The following is a 22906-nucleotide window of genomic DNA, read 5'->3' as shown; positions in this document are numbered from 1 at the left end:
ATTTCACTGGAAAGAGTAAAATGCAATGGCAATCATACGATAGGCAGTATTTACTAAGTCAGAGATTACGATTATACTCAGGTGTCGATAAGAGCTGCAGACTTGCACATGGAAACGTAATATATTAAGCACAAAAGCAAAATAAAAAAAAAATCTGAGTAATCTATGATATTTTCGTACAGAAGAGGAGGGCAAAGTACACATGTCATGCAATAAAGCGCGTCATTCATATTTGTCAATTGAATTTATAAGTAACATATAGCCGACGTCTGACTTGTTGGATTAAAATAAGTGACAAAGCAGGAAAACCCCTCGGTACGACTTTTACACTGGGGTCTTTTTTTACGCGGTTAATTATACCCCGTATGAAAGATTAGATTCGATTTACTTTTACTAAACTTACTTGATACCGCGTACTAATAATCTTCCAAATCACGTATAAATAATCCGCGTTTTATTGTAAAAAAATTGCGTTTAAAAAAAAACATAAAAATAACTCGCGTAAAAAAAAACCCAAAATAAATCTTCTAAGCAGAGATGCCAAGCCATTTTGTTTAGGTCTTCACATTCCATAAACATTTGTCTTTACCTCAACAAAATGTAGACAATCTCGCATTGAAATTTTGACAGTTAGCCAACGTCCCAGCAAACACGCTTAATCGGGTGTTAAGCTTCTAGTCTATAGATGAGCTCTAATGTCTTTCAAATGAAGACATATCTGGAATCCCAGCCAAAAAACTTTAGTCTTAGCTTAATGTAAAATATTCGAACAACATCAGCAAAGTACGAAAATTCTAAAATGCATAATGTCAAAACGTCCGGGACAAAAGTTGATGAAATGTTAAAAATGTGATCAAGATTAAAATATTGGTCGTATGTAATGTCTGCCAAGCTCAGCTTTTCTAGCTCTACAGGGTTTACAACTAGTTCGAATACAACCTTTCATCGTTGTGTAGGTATGCACCATGTGCATTCTGTGTATTGGTATTGGTGTCAGCTTTTGCTTTATATATAGGTTAACCTTCGCGCACGGTTTCGAAGTTTGACTGATTTTCTCGATGAGACATTGTGGCCTTTCAGCTCCCCGGACCTTAATCCCTTGGACTTTTATGTGTAGTCGTACATGCTGGCCAAGCAGAGGGAACATAAAGTGAGCACTATGGATCAATTTAGAAGCTTATTTCCAAGATCTGGGACGAGATGCCGATGGACCAGGTGCGTAGCATGTGGATATTTTTTTTTGGAATCGTCAAAAACATGTTTGACAGCACAAAGGGGGTATGCCCCCAGCTAATATGTCATGAAGGTGCTCAATAAATTTCAATAAAAATTGATTCAGGTAAGAATATTTTGTATTTGCATTTTTTAACATATTTTAAAGTGTATTCGAACTTACTGAACACCCTGTTAGTACACTTCCGCTAATGTCGAACTAAAGAACACAGTGCGAATACTGCAACAGATAGTGCTAGCTTTGCTTAAAGTGTTATTTCTGTTAGTCTGTGCTTTTATATATTTAGTAACTGCATTATCAACTGTGTGGATTACAGTGCTTTTTCGCTTTTATCAACAGTCGTTTTTATCACTACTCGCCAAATTCACGCTCGATTTTCTCACGGTTTCTTTTCGTTTTTATCACGCTTTTTAAAAACAAACTTTGAATCAAGAATAAAGTACTTCCAGTTGTAGAAAATGCATTCGGAACATCATTTTCACTTGTGTCTTGTGTCCTTGCATGTATATAGTTTTATGAACTCAATTTGTTTGATCAATTTTCTGAGGCAACTAAGTAACAAATAATTTGTGTCATAATTTTGAGAAAAATGAACCGTGAAATACGTATTTCATTGACTTTGAAGCAAAAATTACGTATTATTAGAGCAGTTGAGAAAAAAGATCTGCTAACAACTCAAATAGCCCTACAGTTTGGTCCTCATAGAGCGTGGACTTAAAAATTATGAAATCTAGCGGTTCCACAATTTCACATAAACTAGCATTAGGCTCTGCTAGCTATGCTGAAGAATGGGCAGTACAAGTCATATTGATATTTCATGTATAATAACCGGGAGAAAGTCTACAAAAATGCAACGGAGAAAAATATCATAAACTAACCTTTTCTTGTTTATTTATTTTTATCTTGAATCTACCATGAAAGTACATCATTTTACTCAAAATATCATTAATTCCAATTGAATCCAACACAAAAATTAAATTTTTATCATTTCGCTAAATTCACGGTTTCGACAAATTCACGGTAAAATTTTTTCTACCGTGATAGAATCGAAAAAGCACTGTACTACGCTTGCGCATTGTCGTAAACTGTTATTCAGCCGCATTAAATGTAAACTTCCTGAATTTTCAATCAGGGTTATACCATATTTTGATATGTTGTTACGACCTAAGAAAGCAGATTTCTGCATTTTCAGAAAAGCCCGTTCAGATGTATAAATACTTTTTCTATGCAAAAATTGGAAATGAAGGAAAATAAGTAAAATTTTAACAAAATTCGTAAGAAATATTCTATCTAATTCTGATCTTTCTCTGCTGAAAACCTAACAAAACTTGCAATAATTCGTAATTCATAATCAGAAAATAAATTTGATAGAATTTTCAAGATTTTAACTATTAACGAGACCAAGTTTAGAACACCAAGTTTGATACAAAATCAATTCGTAACCAAATCTGCAGATATACCATCATCTTTATTTATTTGGCTGATCGGGTAAATAGTAGATTTTTCGTTCCCTACAGGTTAATAAAGTAGAAGCACAGACTAACAGACGTAACACTGGAACCTAGCTCCATCGCCACAAAAAAACGATCGTTTCTCATTCCCAATCCAATAACAATCTTCGCGCGACAACACCGCTTGGGGCACAGTCATGCAATCTCATACATATTTTGTGGTTCCCCATTTGACACATGCCGTAACGCTAGCGCTGATGTCGAAATACATGACGCAGCGCGAACACGGCAGCAGATGGTGCTAGTGTTGCTAACGTAAAGTACTGAAATCGTCCGAACGATGATTTTATTGAAAATTTGTTCGAAGTGTTCTGTCTGTTAGTCTGTGGTAGAAGAATAAACAGAATCATCGAAAATTTGAATAATGCGGGTTTCAAGCGCACAGTTTTTGAAAGGTGGAATGTTCACAGTTTATATTAGTTAATATTCCTTTGCAAAAAATAACTTTGTTTGTAAATCATTTTTCTTATTTGAAATATTTACATATTACTGGAAGAAAATGACAGAAAACCTTACTTTACGTTACCGACTGTAAGTTGATGGTTGAATTTAGTTCTTTTTAGAACTTCACCGTTCAACGTGTATAGTGTTCACCCGTGCGTTATGTGTGTTCATGCAAGCGCTCTCTTCTATGCTGCATGCAACTACTACAGTCAGTCACAGAGTGTCGTTAGTCCGGTGAGGTTCGGTTGTTTTCCGCTCGTACTGTACCGCTGCCGGATAGGACCTTTTTTGCTCACTGTTGTCTGTGTATCCTTTTAACAGAAAAACAAAGCACAGAGATCGCGTTTGGTTGGCTATGTGAAAAGGAAGTGTTCTGGAATAATGGTTTAAGAGTGTTACTGGTGGGACAATTTGTCGAATTTGCAGCGAAACCGGTTAATCGATGCCCTAAAAGCAGAAATCCGAATCGATGGATTGGGCGTAAGGATATCATTTCGAGTTTGTTTTTGCCTCGGCTGGTGGAGAATAAAAAAAGTTTGGAAAAGGGTGTGGGGAATAATGCAAGGATCGATTAGAGTATGTTGTGCAGATGCGCAGGTGTATTTTCTTAAAGTAAATGTGTTTTTTTAAATAATGCAAGTGTGCTCATGACGGCAGTTTACTATTGCAGAAAAATGTGCATTTGAGTGAAATTATTGTCACGGTTTTATCATAGCATAAAGCGAAAAAAAGTAAATTGATTACACGCAGCGGAAGAATAAAAAACGGCAGACATCGCCTCTTTATCTTCTCTCCTTTTTTCAAAACGAATGAATTTATCATAGTGAAGTGTGTGTGTGTTAAGTGATTCTGTAGGTTGCTGTGGCGATATTCCTGTGGAAGCGGCTGGCAGTTCACTGACGCAAAGGTACAGTCGTTAACCAATACCATGATCGAAGTTGAAAACATCGTTCACTCCAGTTCACGCTATGTTGAACTGTCACCTTTCATTCACCCACACTAGTGTATGCGGGAAGGGTTCATTGGCCACTGTATTACTAGTAGCATTAGCATACATGCAATATGTTTAATGGATTACCTTCGAATCAATTTATGCTGTAAATCAAGTGTTTTTGGTAAAGTTGATTTGGAAATGGAATAGTAAACTTGCATTGAAATTCATAATGACCATTCACAGCTCTTATACTAATTAAAGAGCCGCATCTGGTGTGGATGTTGTTTGAATAACAAAATAATTCGAATTCAGTTTCTATCTGTCATTCATTACAGATTTTATGATCATTCAGAGATTGTTATTGCTCGAAGATATCTTGTGACTTGTCTTCATATATTGCTATTATCTGCGTTCTCTTAATATGTTTTTGAACTTTTGTAGTTGCCACACTCGTTTGAATGTCTGAATAAAATGTTCTCTTTGATTTTTCACTACAAGATGGAAGTCGTTTTTTTTTGCTTATTCTGAAGGTCTGAATAAAATCACTAGGTGGAACAATTTTGTTCCTAACTCTAACAGCTCATCACCAGCGTTGGTCACGTCTTCACCTATCTGATGGTACGCTCACTTGATTCAACGCGATACCTGGGACGAGATAGGCTTGTTCCATATGTGGTTCGACGCCGGTTCACAGGCAGCCTGTCCATCGTGTATCTGTACACTCTGGCCTCTGCAAATCCGGCTGGCAATCGTCATTAACATCGATTATCTGTATGTTTTGCGGTGATGGTTAGTCATGGTCGATGTAAGCGATGAGGGTTATTTTACAAATCTCAGCAAAAGAAAATCTTCTATATTTTTGCCACAAGAAAAAAAAACTATAATTGTGCCAAAATCTAACGAATTTTTGTGTTTTTTTTGATTGACACTAGAATAAGAAAATGCCTGTCCAGATAGATTTTGAAATTTGATCAAAAAATTTGAATTAACGTGTAAAATGAACCAATCACGCTAGGACACCAACGTCCTGGCCTCAACAAATAAAGAAAGATCATTATTTTTTTTTGTTGGGTATCATTGACATTCATGATATTCAAAGTAAGTTGATGCACTTGCATTGTTTAATGATATTTATTTTAAGTTTAAGATGCAAACGTTTAAACAAAAATAGTTGGTTCATAATACTGGTCTATATAGTATTGTCGTGCACTTTCCTCAAGGCAATTATATATGCAATGTCAATTTGATTTAGTTCTGCCCATTCTATAGCATAATTAAAAGAGTCTGATGCTTGTTTATGTGAAACTGTTTATGTGATTTCAATCGGTGACTCACTGACAATAGTATCGTCAACATCAGCTCCAGATTCGTTGCCTGATTTTCTCTTAAAACTATTCTCACGATTTCGCTATTAGTCAATCTCGTATTGCAGAGCCTCTCATCTTCGTAGTCTACAGGAAAAGTTTGTGTCAATGTCTGATATTCCTAGCTCCTTATACAATCCTTTGATACATTGTTACCGATGAAATCGGAACAATAAACTTGTAACACATGCATGCTATACGTTTTGTGAGTTTTTTTTGTAAAATATTATGTTACTTGGTAAATATTACTTTTTGTTGTTGTAGATAAATAAAGGCTCCAAAATTATTGTTTAGAATTAAGCAGGTTTAGAATTAACCTTAAATTTTCCATCAGTGTAAATAGTCACCCAGCCCGAATGTTTATTGTCAAAGACTGTGCATGAAGTCGATCATAAATATCATTAATATTGTACAGACCATAAAAAGACGGCAAAGAACAGCATTAAATTTATTCAACCCTGCAAACCAATGACTACTAACATCTCGAAGGAGTTTCAGTGCAGTGGGCTGGTGGACATACGCTCGAGCAAGACTGTATCCTGTTCTCTGGCGAAGAGGGGGAGGAGGACGGAAAATGAGAGGTTGAAAGGAGAACGATAGGGACCGATCGAGGGATTGAGAAGTAAACCGTCGTGGAGTAAGGATCGTTGTCGCCTGCTCCGGCGTGATATGTACGATTTTGGGAAAAAAGTGAAGTGCAAGTGGAGACAAACGTTGCCTTGCCCGATCTGGAGATCGCTAGAAAACCGCGACACTGGTGTGGAAACACGGCGAAACCCGACTGCCGAAGGAAAATCGCTACACTGGTGAGGAGAAGTGGTCATTGGGACGAAAGAACAACGGAGCCACTTTGAATTGCCGAATCAGCAGGCGGTTGTCGTACGTTGCGTCGAAAGGCGTTGGGAGTCATCCGAATTTGGTCATCGCTGGCAGAGGTACTGGTGTCCGGCGAGTCACGCTATCGTCGCGACACACGTAGGCGAAGGGTGGAACGAACGTTCTTGAGGAGAAGGCCCGGAAGGTCCGGTTGAGCCTGGCTCCCGCTCTTTGAGGCCCAAACCGATGGGTTACTCCCTTGTCTGCGAGTACGGTGGATGGAGCGAAAGCTACCCAATCAACGAGGCGACGGCCATTGTTTAATAGCTCTGTTCACCACTTTTGAATCCGCTGAAGGTATGTTCTTCCATGTCACTCTCCCTCTATCTCGCGTCTGCATGTTCCAGTCATCAGTTCCTGACGGCCGCAACGTCACACTCTAATCTGAATACCGGTTAAATAAAAGTAATTTAAAATGATTTGCATTGTATACTTTTTCTACGCCTGAGCCTTGTATGTCTTGCATGTGTTTCGGTTTTGTCCACTCTGTGAGCAGGTGAGTTATCGGTCGTAAGTCCTCCTCAAATAGCGGTGGGAAGCCAATCTTCATGTTCACTTTACGCAAACGTCTAAGTCTGAATTTCAAAAAGATTTTTTTTTGAAATAATGGAAGTTTTATTTTTCCTGTATAATAATTTGATGTTTTTTATGAGATTTTGATCGATAGACGTGACATTGAAAGGAAAAAAAAAAATAGTATCAATCCACCCATCATTTGACACTAACTTATCCCGTGTGCCCATCATTAGGCACAACAGTAGTCTAGCAATAACGTATTTTTTCATTTTTTTCGTCACAACTAAAAAGTTTCCATGAGCCTAAACGGCCGCGAAAATTATACCAATTCGTAAAAAACCTCCAGTTTGAATTTGAATAATCTCCGTCTCAAGTGTACATTCAACGGTCCAATCTCCTAAGTGCTTATCAGTCTGGTTCTGGTCTGCCACTGCACTACTCAAGGTCCAAGATGAGTTGCATAGATTTATCGATAAAAAGGTGTTTGTTTCTGGCTTTTAGTTGTTTTTTTTTTTTTTTTTTTTTTTTTTTTCAAAGCATTTGATAGAGTTTCTCACCTAAAATTATTGCATAAACTATCGCATGAGTTTAATTCTAGTCGGGAAGCTGTTTTTCTTTTTAAGTCTTTTTTAAACTCTCGAACTTAAACCGTTGAAAAAAACGGTTAACTATCTAAAATACTCTATATTCTTTCTGGCGTAACCCCAGGGAAATGGTCCAATTTAGGACCCCTTCTCTTTATATTGCTTTTTAAATGATTTACCATCAGTTTTAGAAGTTTGCTTTATCCATACGTTTACTGATGATGTACAACTATATCTTAGCTCGACTGATACAAACTTAGTGAGCGTAGCACAACTTCTCAATTCTGATCTTGAAAAAGTTCCACAATAGTTCTTGAGAAATTTGCTTCTTAGAAACTCATCGAAATTCAAAGCGTTATTCATTACACGACGATAAACTCGTACAATCTTACTGTTTATGAATAACGAAAGGATAAACCATGTTGAAAAAGCACCGAATCTTGGAGTGATCTTTCAGTCTAATCTCGAATGGTACTTTCGAATGCATGCACAGTCCAGAACAATGTATGCAGTCGTAAGACATCTGAGACTCACAGCCAGACAGCTTTTAGAAGTACTAGAGTGCGTCGCTTTGCAGTTGCGAAACATAACACTTCTTTTAACAGCTATGCTTCCTTAGTACGGGCAGTTACTTTTTGGAATCTACTTCCGAATGAAATTAAAACAATCGAAATAGCGAGGAAATTTTGTTTTGAATCTTCTGTTTGTAGAGGGTCTCATAACAAACTCAAGAGAAACAGTTCAATAAAAAGAATAAAAATTGCTCAAAACACAATAACTTGATAAACGTTTGACCCCTTGGTGCCCGAGGGGTCTATCAATATTAACTTACTAAAACGATTTTCTCGTTTTTTTACTAGTTTAAACCATTTAGACACAGAAATATTTCTTGTGAAAGACCTCTTGTCACTAGTGGGTCGGTTTCTGTAAGAATTTCTCATAAACCCTTCTCACAAATTAGTCTTGATTCAAAAAAAAAAAAACTAATTGCTCAAAATAACATCTAGCCCTTAGGAATACCTGTGCAAAGTTTCAGCCGAAAAAAATGACAATTTTTTATGTTTACATGTTGAAACAAGGGTGTCGAAAACCTGTAAAATCAGGAAATGTCAGGAAATTCATTTTTCGATCAGAAACATCAGGAAAAACTGAAAACAATCAGGGAGAATTTTTCAACCGAGACGCGATTTTTTAAATGGCTACTCAGCACCAAAATAGATTTTTCCCAGCGTGAAAGTCTAATGAGTTACCTTTACTTTTTGGTTTCATATCCGATCGAATATTTTTTTCCACTGGGATTTCAGAGTTGCGTTCATCCTACGTTGCACTTTTTCGTGCTGAATGCTGAAAAATATCAGGTAAATTAATGTAAAATGTCCAGGAAAAATCAGGGAATTTTATTGTGAAAACTTGTGTAGATTTTTAGTATCTGTGCATCATCATGATTACGGAAATACACTAAGGTCGCTTTTTACGCGGTTTTTTACGCGGGTTTTTTACGCGGACTCCGGAATTTACGCGGTTTTTTTTTACGCGGATTCCGGAATTTACGCGGTTTTTTTTACGCGGATTCCGGAATTTAGGCGGTTTTTTTACGCGGATTCCGGAATTTACGCGGTATTTTTTTTTGCCCGGATTTCGGTTCCCCTTCACTCGGAATGCAAAATTAACTATGGTTTTTTTTACGCGGATTCCGGAATTTACGCGGTTTTTTTTTACGCGGCACGTATCCCCCGCGTGAAAAGCGACTTTAGTGTACTATATTTGGTCACTTCCGGTTGATTTCCAGACACCGAAAGTCGTCACTTTAAATTTCAAAATGAAATGTAAAATTAATTTCTGGCATCTGGGCATCATTCTGGTTCCGAATATACCGGACATTTTTGGCTGACTGGATTTTGAAAAAGCATGGGGAGCTCATTCTGGCCTTTAAGCGTCGTTCTGGCTCCGAAAATATCCATTTTGGGTTGTAATTGGTCTTTTTGGACTGTTTTCTAGAAAGCCACCATCTTAAAAATTCAAAATGGTGTCTGAAGTCCATTTTTGGCTTCTGCGCATCATCACGATTACGGGAAAACACATTTTGTATGATGTTTGGCCTCTTTCCAGACACCGGAAGTCGCCATCTTAGAATATAAAATGAAATACGATAATGATTTTTTGTGTCTATACATCGTCACGATTACGGAAAAACTATTATTGGGTGGTGTTTGGTCACTCCTGGCTGACTTCAAAGCATCGCTACAATTACAGGAATAGCAATTTTGTGTAGTATTTGGTTGCTTTTAGATTTTTTTCCAGAAACCGGAAGTCAAAATTGTGTCTGTGGTCGATTTTCAGCTTCTATGCATCATCATGATTACGGAATTACCTATATTGGGTGGTATTTAGCTGTTTTCCAGTCCGCCTCCCTCAAAAGTAGGGAGGGAGGGGGTTCGAACCTCCATAGAAACATTAATCACCCCCAAAAACCTTTACATGCTAAATTTGGTTTTATTTGCTAGATTAGTTCTCGAGTTGTGCAAAAAATTGTGTTTTAATGTATGGGCCCCTGCTTTTCTGAAGAGGGAGGGGTGTCAAACCATCATGAAAGTAATTTTTTGTCCCGAAAAATCTGTTTTACCGTATTTGGCTCCATTTGCTTGTCCTTAAGTCGTGCAGAAATTTGAGTTTTATTTGTATGGGACCCCTACCTTCCAGAAGAGTGAGGGGTGCCAAACCATCATCAAAGTAGTTGTTTGTCCTCAAAACATCCCCCCCTTCTAGAGAAGAGAGGTTGTCCATCTACCACAAAACTATTTCTTGCTCTCGTGAACCACCACACGCCAGATTTGATTACATTTGATTGAATGAATCTTGAGTTTTACAGATATTTGTGTTTCGTTTGTATGGAAGCCCTACCTTCTAGATCATGAAGGGGTGTCAAACTACCATAGAAATATTCCTTGCTTTTTAATACATTACCGTGCCAAGTTTGGCTTCATTTGCTCGATTAGTTCTCAAGTTATGCAAAAATTTGTGTTTCATTTGTATGGGGGTCTCTAACTACCTTAAGAATCTTCTGCGGCCCTAGAAACCCCTACATACAAATATTCATGTCGATCGACAGAACTCCTTTTTTATGTATAGATAGAAGATAGATTAGAATAACCCAAATTTTCAAAGAAATCAGGTTCAGTCATACCTCGATATAAGGCAACTGTTTTTGGGGTATAAATTGCTTCAAAAAATGATTGTAGTAAGTTTTGAAACCAATGAAATCAATGCAAAATTTTTCCTAAATGAGCATAAGAAAGGTTTAAAAATACTAATAGGTGATGGGAAATAGGTTTTCACGCATCCTTCAGTAGCAATTCACAGTCTTTCATCAATTGAAAAAAAAACTTTTTTTTGCTTGTTGCAATTTTCTCTAAATGGGCATAAGAAAGGTTTAAAAATACTGACAGGTAATGGTAAATAAGTCTCGTGGCTTTTGAACCTACCTGTTTAACTACAAATTTTGAAAATCGCAGTTTGAGGAAGTAATCACAATCATGCCCATTTGTTACGTCATTCTATTTGTTACTATTTGAAAGTGGAACTAAAAACCAATAAAATATTAATATAAATTTGCGATTGAAATATATTTTTTGCATAGCGTTCCCGTGTGCAATACATAGGTTGCACCTATGGACGAGTCGCCCCTGCTTCCAACTTCGGAATCGGTATTATTTTTGTTATTTTTTTTGCTGGCATTGTTTATGTCTAATCTCTAAAAGAACCTCATAAACAAACGTTTTTCAATAATTTTTCTAGGAAAATGCCCACGTGGACAAAAAAGAGGGGGGTGGGGAGGGGGTTTCATCAATGTCCACAGTTGTCCACGAGGGGGTTCAGGGAGGGAGGAGCTTAGGTCAGCCTAGCTTGACTGACTGCACATATCAATGGTTGCACTCCGTGATTGACCCAAATCAGTAAAATTGTACAGTGAATCAACTGAATGGGGTTGGGAGTGACCGAACATTCTTATTGTACAAGTTTTAGTGACTCAATACTTTGAAGGATCAATAACGACGCCGGCTACGTCCTTGCAATCAGTTGGGAAGAGGAAAGAAATGTTAGTGTGACCTTTGCTATTTGTAGACCGTGTTAACCTCTGCATCTCCAAAAAGTTCACAATAAGGAAGTTTTTGTTAGTAGGGGAGAGGTCATTGGGTCAGGATTCACTTTGATAAGTGATGCGATCAAACATATAACTCCTGCTCGTCTCTATTTAGCTTTTTTCGGTTTATTCTATATTCAGCCGGCTGGGTAAATGCGCAATGTAAGCCACAAAACCGGATTCGAGCGTTGACAATTTTTTATCAGTAATAAGTACAGTCATAAGTAATGTTGCCATTATGTGATTAAAACTCTGTGGAGGATACACAGTTGCTCTCATATCAACATCAGAAATAACCTGAGCTATAAAATTTGTACAACGCAGTGGATTGGTTTTCGTTTTCTTGTGGTTGTAAAGATTATTCCATGTCGATTTTCGCTGGTGTATTTTACAATTGAGAGTACCTAATACTGAAATAATAATTCAATCGTTTATGATTCAAAGCTTTTGACCTAAATTAGTTTGTAAATAATCCACATGTAGACACCATTTATCCGTTGACGGATCCTAAATAAAATATAACTTGATACGAAATACTGTAGCGTGTCCACCTGCAGTGTTTGCTATCATCATTCGTATCATAGTTCAGCCAGCATCGCAGCATTATGGTTATAGCATGGCAGTTTTATTCAATGTAAAACGCACATCCGCTCTCATGCGATTCCCCCTGGGGGTCCGATGGTATTACGACGTTAGTGTGACTTTGTGGGGACGCATTGCCCGCACTGATGGTTATATCTATTTCACTAGTACAGAGTACATCAATACAGTAAAGTGTGCCCTGCACACATACACCCAGTAACAGCCATAACCTGGAGGAGCGATGTCGGAGAAAGTTCTTCTCGTCGACCGAGATTCGACCCATTCATCCAGGCACAAAGCAGAAAGAAACGAACAAAACAGTTATACTAAACGTTAATCATCCACTCGCGGCTCGAGCTTCGCTCAGTGTCTTGTTTACTTCTCCGTCGTTCCGAGAATTAACATCGTCTCCGGTGTGTGCACTTCGCCGCACGGTCGGACGCGCTTACAGGAGAAGGTCCAAAGTGTGGTGAAACTTGATAAGGGTTTTGTTTTTTATGCTGCCACTCGAAGCTGTCCGTGTATTCGTCAGCAGAAGAAAAAAAAACTCCGGTGCGTGGCCTCTAGGAGGGCGACACCGAAGCTTTAAACGACGACGACGGGACGGCGTGGCACTTTTTAATCCACACTCGAAACAACAACTCCATCTTGAAGTGTTTAATCTGCTCGTATCGATTGCGGGCCACTTCTCAGATGACTTATTCAATAGAAATGTTAGAAATGGCGCTCGGGTTATCAGATTCCTGATTTTTTCCTCAAAAGTTACTTCTTGAGAAGGGAGTGTCTTTACAAATTTCCAAATTTATTGTTGAAAAACCTTATCAGTTGAAAACTACGTAGTCTTCGTTTTTATTTTATTTTATTTGTTCATTCTAAGCATGTAAGAAATTCAGCATTTCATCTATCCAACGAGATATTGATTATTGTAATCTCTCATGTGTTTATACAGTTATTACCGTTTGAAATCTAACTTAATATTTGGCCGGTTTCATTTTTACTTGTTCAAAATGTACAGACGTAGTCCTACGACTAAAAACCTGCTGAAAATCGTTCGTGTCCCCGTTATTTCGTTTGTTATTTCAAATTGGATGATCCAAATTGTTGAGCAAAAACCAAGCGTCTGAGCTAGCTATCGGTGTACCCACGATTTCAATTAAGTTATTAAGATAAACAGATAAACACCGTGCCCCAAAACAAGCAACAAGCCCCTCCAAAAAGCACCACGGATTTCACTCTACATAGAATTTTTTTCTCATGTAACTCAGTGCGCGTCTGCGCTTGCAGCATCATTTCGAGGAGCAGGCTTCCATTCCGCCAGCAAGCGCTCGCTGTTTTTAACGCCAAGGTCAGTAAAACACGGCCACCAAACAAAAAAATGAACATTGAAGGAACGAAAAAAAAAAAACAACATTTACTGCGTGTACCGGTTCGAAATCCGAGCCAAAGCAACAACGCCGCCGTCGAAGTCGGTCGAAGCCATCGGCAAGTTTCCGCTTGAACGGCACGCAGGCAGGAACGAAACATTTATGCACCTCGTTTAGTTTAATAGCAGTGCAGTATTTCGCATGCTGATTATCCGTTTTTTATGGCACTGAGTGTCCTAGGAGATTCAGCCAAAAGGAAAGCAGCCATTCAGTGTTGGTTCAAAATTGAAATTCGGAAAAATGTGTGCTTCTTCTTCTTCTCTCTCTCTCTCGTTTTAAACAATGAAGCGATTGTTTATTGTGTTGTTTTATAGAGCCATTAGCGCGTGCTTCGTTTTGTTTTCCGTTTCCCACCGTTCTCGATTGGCGCGTTAATTTAACAAAACAGCGCCTTTGCATATTTTACCATTTGGCACGCAAAACGAAACCCACAGCATAATACACATATATATGCAGGCAGCAAAATTATTTTGGGTCAACCTCTGCGAGCCCCGTTTCACTCGAGCGACCAAACGCCACTTCAAATCCCGCGAAACTCAGGCCAAGTGCTAGACCAGTCAACGAGTTTTGTGCTTGCAGCTGCGAATTGGCGAAGGTCGCCACCGGAGTATACGCGAACGTAATATACAGCGGGTGCAGCGTGTCGGTTCTATGAAGAGATCTTGACGGTTCAACGGAACATTCCACTCAACACCGCAGCAGCAGAGTGGAGCAAAGAAGTATTAAAAGTAATGTAACTTACATTCGTACCTCGAGTAGCAGAGAGAGAGAGAGAGAGAGAGCAAAACAAGAATTAGCTTCTGTGCCAGCTGCAGCCACCGGGCTGCTCTCCGAGTTTAATGGAAGCTTTTGCCCCAGTTAGCTAATGCAGTTTGAAACTGTTCATGGGCAAAATTGCATTCTGCTGCAATAAACAGTACACCGACCGCAACCGACCGATCGACCCATTCACCAGTAGAGTATGAAATCATTTATATTCGCCTTTGTCACACGCTACCTGCGAGGGCGTGATGGCGTCCAAAAGTGCCCTGCACTGGCAGTCGGAGCACAAACAAACTCGTATAAAATTGTTCACAATCCCATCAATGTTTGATTGCCTGAGATATACGGGTTGGGTTTCATTTGGAACGCTACAACTTTAATTGGTGACAATGGAATTAAGTTTGAATGGACGGTCCTACCCTTGAAGGACCATCACGAGACAGGCACCGAACAATGACTGTGGAATCGAGCAGTTTTCAAACAAACTGCCCCCCTAAAAGGGTTCAGTATCAGCTTGGCACACAATGCGGAATTGGAAGTGGAGACAGCTTAATTGATGCAATTAAGTTTCGGATTAGCCGCGCTGAGTGATCCGGGTGTAGCGCTTCAAAATTGTTCTGACTTCAGAAAAGCGTGATTCGCCCGACGTCGACTTTAGAGTTGGTGAAGAAATATTAAAAAAAAAACTTGTCCCTTAAACTGGAAGTTAACAAAACAGGTTTGAAGATATAACAATTCATGCTCTGCTCTGTGGTGTATCTTTTTTCAATAACTGTTGTTATATAAAATCTTTTGTAATTATTATGAATCTTTCAAGAAATATGTTTTTCTCAAAAACTGCTTCGCTATTAAAAAAAGAAAGTTTGAAAACAGTAACGAAAAGCATTGAACTTATACTACTTAATCAAACAAACAGCCACAGAAAGGGAAAAATATGAAATATTTATTAACTACTCCTTAAGAAATCGGGATTTAATGATTTTATTATTTTGACCTAGGAACTACGACTTTCTTCAATATATTGTGGAAAGTTTTGTGGAAATGTAAATAAGCGTGTAACGTCGATAGGAGCAGATTGTATGAACAGATTGGGATGCCTATATCAATGCAATTTCACAGCTATCAATCTGTTCTGGAAAGCCTCAATTATCTATACTAGGAGTTCCCAGATTATTTGCTCAAAGAAGCGCTTTTTAAAGCCGAAATATTCGGCAGAGTACCTGCATTTTCTGATCAAAAAGAAAATTGATAGAACCAATTGCGAATTGGTGAAGGTCGCCACCGGAGCAAGAACTGTATGTACAGATTGGGATACCTATGTCAATGCATCATTTCACGAGTATCAATTTGTTCTGGAAAGCCCTAATAATCTAGGCTAGGAGTTCCAAGATTATTTGCTCGGAGAAGCACTTTTTCAAGCCAGAATATTTGGCAGAGTACCTGCATTCTGTTATCAACGAGAAAATTGAAGACGTTTTTCTCATTGATTCGAAAATGTAGGCGTTCCGTTCAATATTTAGACTACAAAAAGTGTTCTGTTCTGTTGTTTTTTGATGTTGGTTTTTGTAAAAAAAAAACACACACAAAGTAGTTGAAGAGATTTCCTCCCGCTTCCTGTTTCATATACAGGGGATAGTCAAAATAAGTAGAATAGGCAAAATTTTGATAAAGATTGAAATGCTGTAGGTTTGCCAATTATTATTCGATTTTAAATACTCGAACATCATTAAACTGGAGAACCTTTGAAGTTTTATTTTCAAATCACAAACGTGGGCTAGGTCACTGGATGTAGGAAATATTCTTGAGTCCCGGTAGGCATGTCAAACCTGCTAATTTTTGGATGGATTTGGTAATGAGGTAACTGATAAAAATGCTTATTTTAATCATTGGCTGTATGACAAAACCATTTCTGAAGCGAATGGAATGATGCAAATAAGCATTTTTATCAGGTAACCCATTACCAAATCCATCCAAAAATTAGCTGGTTTGAAATGCCTACCGGAACTTAGGAATATTTCCTACATCAGGTGACCTAGGACACATTTGTGAGGACACATTTGGAGAAAATAAAACTTCAAAAGTTTTCCAGTTTAATGGTGTTCGAATTATTAAAATCTAATGACATATGGCAAAGCTACAGCAATTCAAATTACATCAAAATTTTGCCTATCCTACTTATTTTGACTATCCCCTGTACTGAGACCGTTGCAAAAAACATTCATTAATAAGTACCAGTAAGGCTTCCAAGAAGGGCGATCTGGAACGAATCAGAAGTTGACTTTGCGTCAAATCCTTGACAAGTTCAGAGAAGTATACTTGCAGTCTCATCATGTGTGTACAGACTTCAAAACGTCATACGATTCAGTTAGGCGCATCGAGTTATAGCAGATAGTGCTTGAACACGGGTCCCCAACAAAATTGATTAAGCTGATTCGTGTCACCCTTGACGGTTTCTCATAATGCGTCAGGATAGCGGGCGAGATTTCGAACCCGTTTGTGACGTTGGATGGTCTGAAGCAAGGTGACGGGAACTCGAATCTGTTGTTTAACATTGCCATGGAGGGTGTAGTATGGATAGTTGGCTTGTAAAGAAGTGGTACATTATTTCGAAGTCTCGTATGCTTCTTGGTCTTGCGGATGATAGTTAAATCACCTCAGAACAGTTATCATCAACTGATTGTTGGTAGATAGCGCGAAAATTCTTCAAGTCTTAGTACTGAGATTGTTTTTTTGTTCAGATTGTTAGATGGGGTTATTTTCGAAGTAGCCGATGGAGTTGAGGTGTACTAAGCATACCATCTTAGGGATATCATTCAAGCTGAAAAAATTTAGCAGGCTGCATGGCTACATGACCATGGTAGACCCCGTACTCGTTGGATGTGTGGTGTGGGTGATGTCGTCCGACCGGTGGGTGTTAGGGGATATTGGAGATTACTAGCTCAAGAACGAGTGATGTGGAGACGTATTCTGGATTTAGCAGCGGAACGTAGAGGACCTGCTGTCATAGAAATAAAAGAAAATAAATTTTGTTTTCTCCAAAAACACCGTGGAGCACTTGGGATTGGATAGTTTTCCGCTATATAAGTCTCCTGGATTATGCCCATGTTTACTTCATTGAGAGAGCTTTTGACAGTGTTCCATTCAATGCGTCCCTTCTTATTGCTTCGGTGATGAATTTCTTGCATTGATCACTAGAATGAGTAAAGATTATCGATTCTTCCAGAACCTGGTTCCATCTTAAAGTTGCCGGTAGCCAATTACTTTTGTCTCCGCTTGGCGCATTGCATTTCAAATTTGTATAGGAAAACCTACCTTTTTCATTTTCCAAGAGTAATGTAGATGATTAGATCAGTCATTCGCTTTTAAGGAAACGTAGTTTCCGATGGTAGGTCAGCGACAGACTCGGACTGTGGTAACCTGGGCGGCTGAATGGCCTCGGTTCCTTGCACTTGCTAACTTGCTATCCAGAAGTACGAGGCCTCAGCAGATAGCGTCGTAACGAATCGTATCACCAATAAATCGCTTGGCTTCGACGCTTTTTCTGAAGCGTTGAGCGAGTTCAAGTCTGAACGAAGAATAACTTGGTGTGACATTGGCAGAACGAACGCGTTTTAAATATGATTCCTTTCTTTTGACGAAAAAGTATCTCTTATAATAAAACTGGTCAGAGGAACGTTTTCGAAATCTCTCCAGAGAATTGTATTTCGTAACATTGGTATGAGGAAGGAGGCTAGGTTCAGTAACGGTGTAGTAAAGTTCCGGCGCAGGATTATGTCTGACCGGATGATTTCGGGGTAAAAAAGGAAGCCCTGGTGCTACATTCTGTTCGGAACTCGACCTTCTATTTATTATACACAGACCTCGCAGCCAACTGTTTAGTGTAGGACAAATGCGGGGCTAGCGCTACGATCATACTGATACCAACAGTCTCTCCCGAGCCGAGACTCGAATCCATGACGACTGGTTTGTTAGACTGGCATCGTACCTCGAGACCAACTGGTGATTTTTCGACCTTCGAGAAACTACCACGTAGAAAAAATATTCCATTTTAAGCCTTCGATTGCTCAGAAAACGGCTAAAAAACGGCTTAAAAAAAAAACGATTTTCCCGATTTCCTGTAGTTTTTCGAAGGTCGAAAAATCACAACTTTGAGCGCTTTGAGCCACCCCTAAATCATGTCCAATTGAGCTGAAATTTTGCACAGATCATTTTGTTGGGCCAATGGACAAAATGTACATGGTTGGTTTTAGAAATTTGACATGATCCTTTTTGCTGCCACCCTACTGTATAACTACACGATGGATGGATAAAATGATAAAAAATAATCTTGTCATTTGAGTCGAAATTGATGAAAAGTTCTAAGGTCGAATTTCCACTTACAATGAACCAATCAAATGCGAGCATGCCTACCCCAGACGCCATGAGTAGACAAAAACCGTCTGCCGTGATATTCTCTATATCAGTACCAAATTGTTTTTCGACAATCTTCCCATCCAACAGGCCAATTTATGTTTGCTTCCATGAGTCTACACTACAGGTCGGACTCGATTATATAGAGACTCCATTATATATTGACTCGATTATATGATTCGCTTATAAATAATTTTAGACTCGATTATATATAGAATCAAAACAAAAAATTTTTTTTGGATTTCAAGTATGACTTATCTAGAGCTAATATATCGTAAGAGAATATCTACAAAATACGTAACGCTTAATAAAAAAGGAAAAAAATAGAAAAAAAAATTGAATTTTTAAAATTGTTTAAAAAATTTAAAAATAAAAAAACTAAAAATACTTCAGTAAAAATACCTGAATAAAAATAATTTCAAAAATGAAAAAAAAAATTAGAAAAATAATTTCAAAAAAAATAATTTTTACAAATTTGAGAAATTAAATACAAACAAGTTACAAACATTTTTTTAATAATTTTTCTTTACATTTGACCGCAATTACATCAGGAATAATTACAAGATATGTATTTTTTTGTAAGAAATGTGTTTTCTGACTTTTAGGGGGATGTATCAAAAATAAAATTCTTATTTATTCGAAAACAACAAATCATTTATGAAAAATAAGTATAAATTTTTTTTTCTCTGATTCGATTATATATAAAACTCGATTATACGTAGTGGAAAAAAATTGGAAACTATATATAATCGAGTCCGACCTGTATTTCGATGACTCGAAGGTAAAGCATTTCTGAAAAGTTTGTTACAACCCCCATTAGTAGACAATTTGATCTGCTGACAGAATGTTATTTAAGTTGATGTCTTGATGGAAAACATGCTTACACAGAGAACAGGAAACATAGTAAAGCACGCACAGCACTGTGGGCGGAGTCCAAATGCTCTTGTTTTCCATCTAACATGCACTTTGTGCCTGATGCTCGTTTTCTGATCGGCACGCAACGAATGAAGAACAGCACCACCCAGCAAATATCTCTTTTATGGGCCTTTTCTATGGATGCGTGGAGCGTGGAGCGAATTTGAGATATATTTTGTTTGACTTTTGCCTCTCTCAGAAAGTTTGGTTACATAGGGATGTAAAATAAAAATCTAAAAACGGAAATAGTGAAAAATATGTCCAATTTCAAATGCTAATAAGTCGATTAGTTTTCAATGGATTTTCTTCGTTCTCGCAGCAATCGTTTAGAAAATATTCTATGCATCCGCCCAAATGCAGAAAATTGTAATTTGATTATTTGAACTATTGTACTATTGGAAATTGTCAAGCCTGGTTGAAACGCAGAATTCGACCTTTGTTTAATCGCCTAATGCTTAGTTTTCTAAGCACGGTCGACAGAATTATAGATATAGCAAATCGGGTCTGTGCTATTTTGCCTATATAAGATCCTGCAGCAGCAGTGGCAGGGCCAGGTGGTGCAGCGGCACTTCCTCTAGTACTGCGGCTTTAAACCTTTTTTTATCCGTGCACCTCTCACATTTTTCATTGATTCACATGATTTTTCATATGGTAATTTGTGAAAATAACTGAAGTAGTACTCTCCAATCAAACAACCAAAAATATGGTTTCAAACATTTCTATTTTAAATGTAAGTGAAAACAAAACAAAAAATTTAAAAATTTGCTTGGTGTTAGTGTAATCCTTCAGTTTATTCTTGCGAAACTAGTTCAAAAGTTTCAAGAGAGTTGAGATAAATCGTAACTTATACGTAGCATACAAGTGGAGTATTATAAAGGAAAATTGCTTTGTCCGCCTTTACTGTTTTTTTAAGTACACTAAAGTCGCTTTTTACGCGGGGGATACGTGCCGCGTAAAAAGAAACCGGGTAAAAAAACCGCGTGAATTCCGGCATCCGCGTAAAAAAAACCGCGTAAATTCCGGAATACGCGTAAAAAAAACCATTGTTAATTTCGCATTCCGAGTGAAGGGGAACCGAAATCCGGGCAAAAAAATACCGCGTAAATTCCGGAATCCGCGTAAAAAAAAACCGCGTAAATTCCGGAATCCGCGTAAAAAAACCCGCGTAAAAAACCGCGTAAAAAGCGACCTTAGTCTATTTGCATGAGGCTCTCGGGTATCTCTAGGGGTACGCGTACCACAGGTTGAGAACCGCTGCTCTAGTAAAAAGCTGCTTTTGTGCGGTAGCGGGCAGCATCGGTAGTAGATATATCAGCCGGGACTACCTCTAATGAGTTGCCTTATTTCGACAAAGTCAAAGTTTTAGTGTGAAAACAGCTTTACACTTATTTACACCGCCGGAGATAGCACAGAGATGCGATCAACGTTATATCCGATATTAAATTAAACAACAATTTGTCCTTTTGAGGACAAATTAAATATTTAATTGAAGAGGTAATATCTCGCGTTACTTTTCAAAAGGACCTAAGTAATAATGAGAGATTCTCTCCTCTCTCAATTTGATTCGTTAATCACAGCGTCATTTTCAAAGTTTTCAACGACTTCTTGCTGCAAATCGAAAGATTACAATATTACCTAGCTTACAATTCAAAAAGTATCATGGAAAATGGAAAAATAACTTAAATATTCATCAAAGAGAAAGCGAACAAAGATAACAAAGTCTGTCAATGTTCCTCAGGTCAATTTGAAAAGTTACGCGAAATATCTTCGGGTACCAGTAACGTTAGCATTACCTGCCTTGTTGCTTTCGTCTATGATCAAAAACAAGAACTTCTATCCAACAGTAATGAAATTACTCTGGAACTAATGTGGTGACACTAAAAAAATTCAGAATGGCATTTGTGGTCGATTTATGGCCATTTAAAAATGCAAGATGTTGACTTCTGGTTCTTAGAAAATAGCCACAAATGGCCAAATTCTCCTAAATGTTTTCAAAACTAGCTGGATGCCCAAAAGCCGGAAATCGACTTTTCAAATCCAAAGTAGCAGCTTTTGATCTGGAAAACAGTCATAATTAACTAAATATCACATAACAGGAGTGTTTCCGGATTCGGAATGATATTCACAGGCTGTAAATCGACCCTAGTTGCCACTGTGTATCTCTTTAGGGCCACCACATTATTTTCAGAGAATTATTTTATTAGTGTTGGATATAAATTATTGACATTCATGATATATAAGATAGTCTATCGTAATCTTAGCGTCTATCATTCAAAGACATGTTGTAAAGGAGATATTTACTTCGAACTTATCGAATGCAACAATGCATGGTTTGTAACAAACAGCTGTACGTAGTTTTACGTCAACTTTGCGGTCGTGACTTTGCACACAACCCTTGTGATTTTTTTTTGTAGATTTTGAATGATATATTTCGTGTTATTTTTAAAATTGATCGCCATGACATTATTGCAATGAGATTTTATTAAAAAAACTGCACAAATTAAGGGCGCAAACAGGGTAAACATGAAAAAAAAAGTTTAAAAAGGATATATTTTGCAATTATAAGTCTCGGTGTAATCAAAAATGAACGACTAACAGATGACCAACGAATATAGCAAAAAAATGTCGAAAATTTGAGTAAATACAAGAAAGCATAGAATTTTAATTGAATATTTAGAACAATCATAAGAAGAGTTCTGCAAGATTAAATTAAAAATCATGATTGCACAAAATGTCGACGTTTCATGCATTTCTTAGAAATCTGGAATAAAAACATGGATTGAAATAAATTAAATAAATATTTCTAACGCTGACATACACAAGGTGAAAGAAACGATTTTAGCGATAGCGATGAACATTGGCAGTTAGCATCTTTACACCAACTCGTACAGATGTGTACGACGGAGTGTATAGACCACCAAAAACTAAAAAGTGAAAGAAAAAAATCTAATAGCAAATTATTATGTTCAATGCGAAAGAAGATTGTCGTGCATGGTGTGCATGCACGTGTTTGGGTCATTGTACGACCTTAAAACTTTAGCATCAATTTTAATATCTTTCCTGGTAAGCATTGTCTTGTTATAACCAACTAACCACAACGTACCTTTAACCAGATGCTAAAGCTACTAAAAAAGTTGTACGCATGTATCAAGGGTAACCGTTTTTTTTTCCTACTCAAACTAATGCTCTATTTAAAGAGAACCCGCTGT

At 37.8% G+C, this 22906-nt stretch overlaps 1 protein-coding gene across 10 annotated transcripts in view; it reads left to right on the top strand.

Moving 5' to 3' along the window:
* The first annotated feature begins 3410 nt into the window (after positions 1-3410).
* LOC129722121 (prominin-like protein) overlaps positions 3411-22906 on the top strand; it is a 109274-nt gene continuing 89778 nt past the window's right edge. For 9 of the 10 annotated variants that reach the window (XM_055675366.1, XM_055675365.1, XM_055675362.1 and 6 more), the window contains exon 1: positions 3411-4096. The gene's annotated coding sequence lies outside the window, so the exon portion shown is untranslated. The remainder of the gene's footprint in view (positions 4097-22906) is intronic. The other variant, XM_055675359.1, reaches the window with a different exon arrangement.

The sequence above is a fragment of the Wyeomyia smithii genome, chromosome 2 (genome assembly GCF_029784165.1).
Source record: "Wyeomyia smithii strain HCP4-BCI-WySm-NY-G18 chromosome 2, ASM2978416v1, whole genome shotgun sequence".
Classification (NCBI taxonomy): domain Eukaryota; kingdom Metazoa; phylum Arthropoda; class Insecta; order Diptera; family Culicidae; genus Wyeomyia; species Wyeomyia smithii.
The sequence above is the reverse complement of the archived record's forward strand: the minus strand, read 5'-3'. Positions and strand labels throughout refer to the sequence as shown.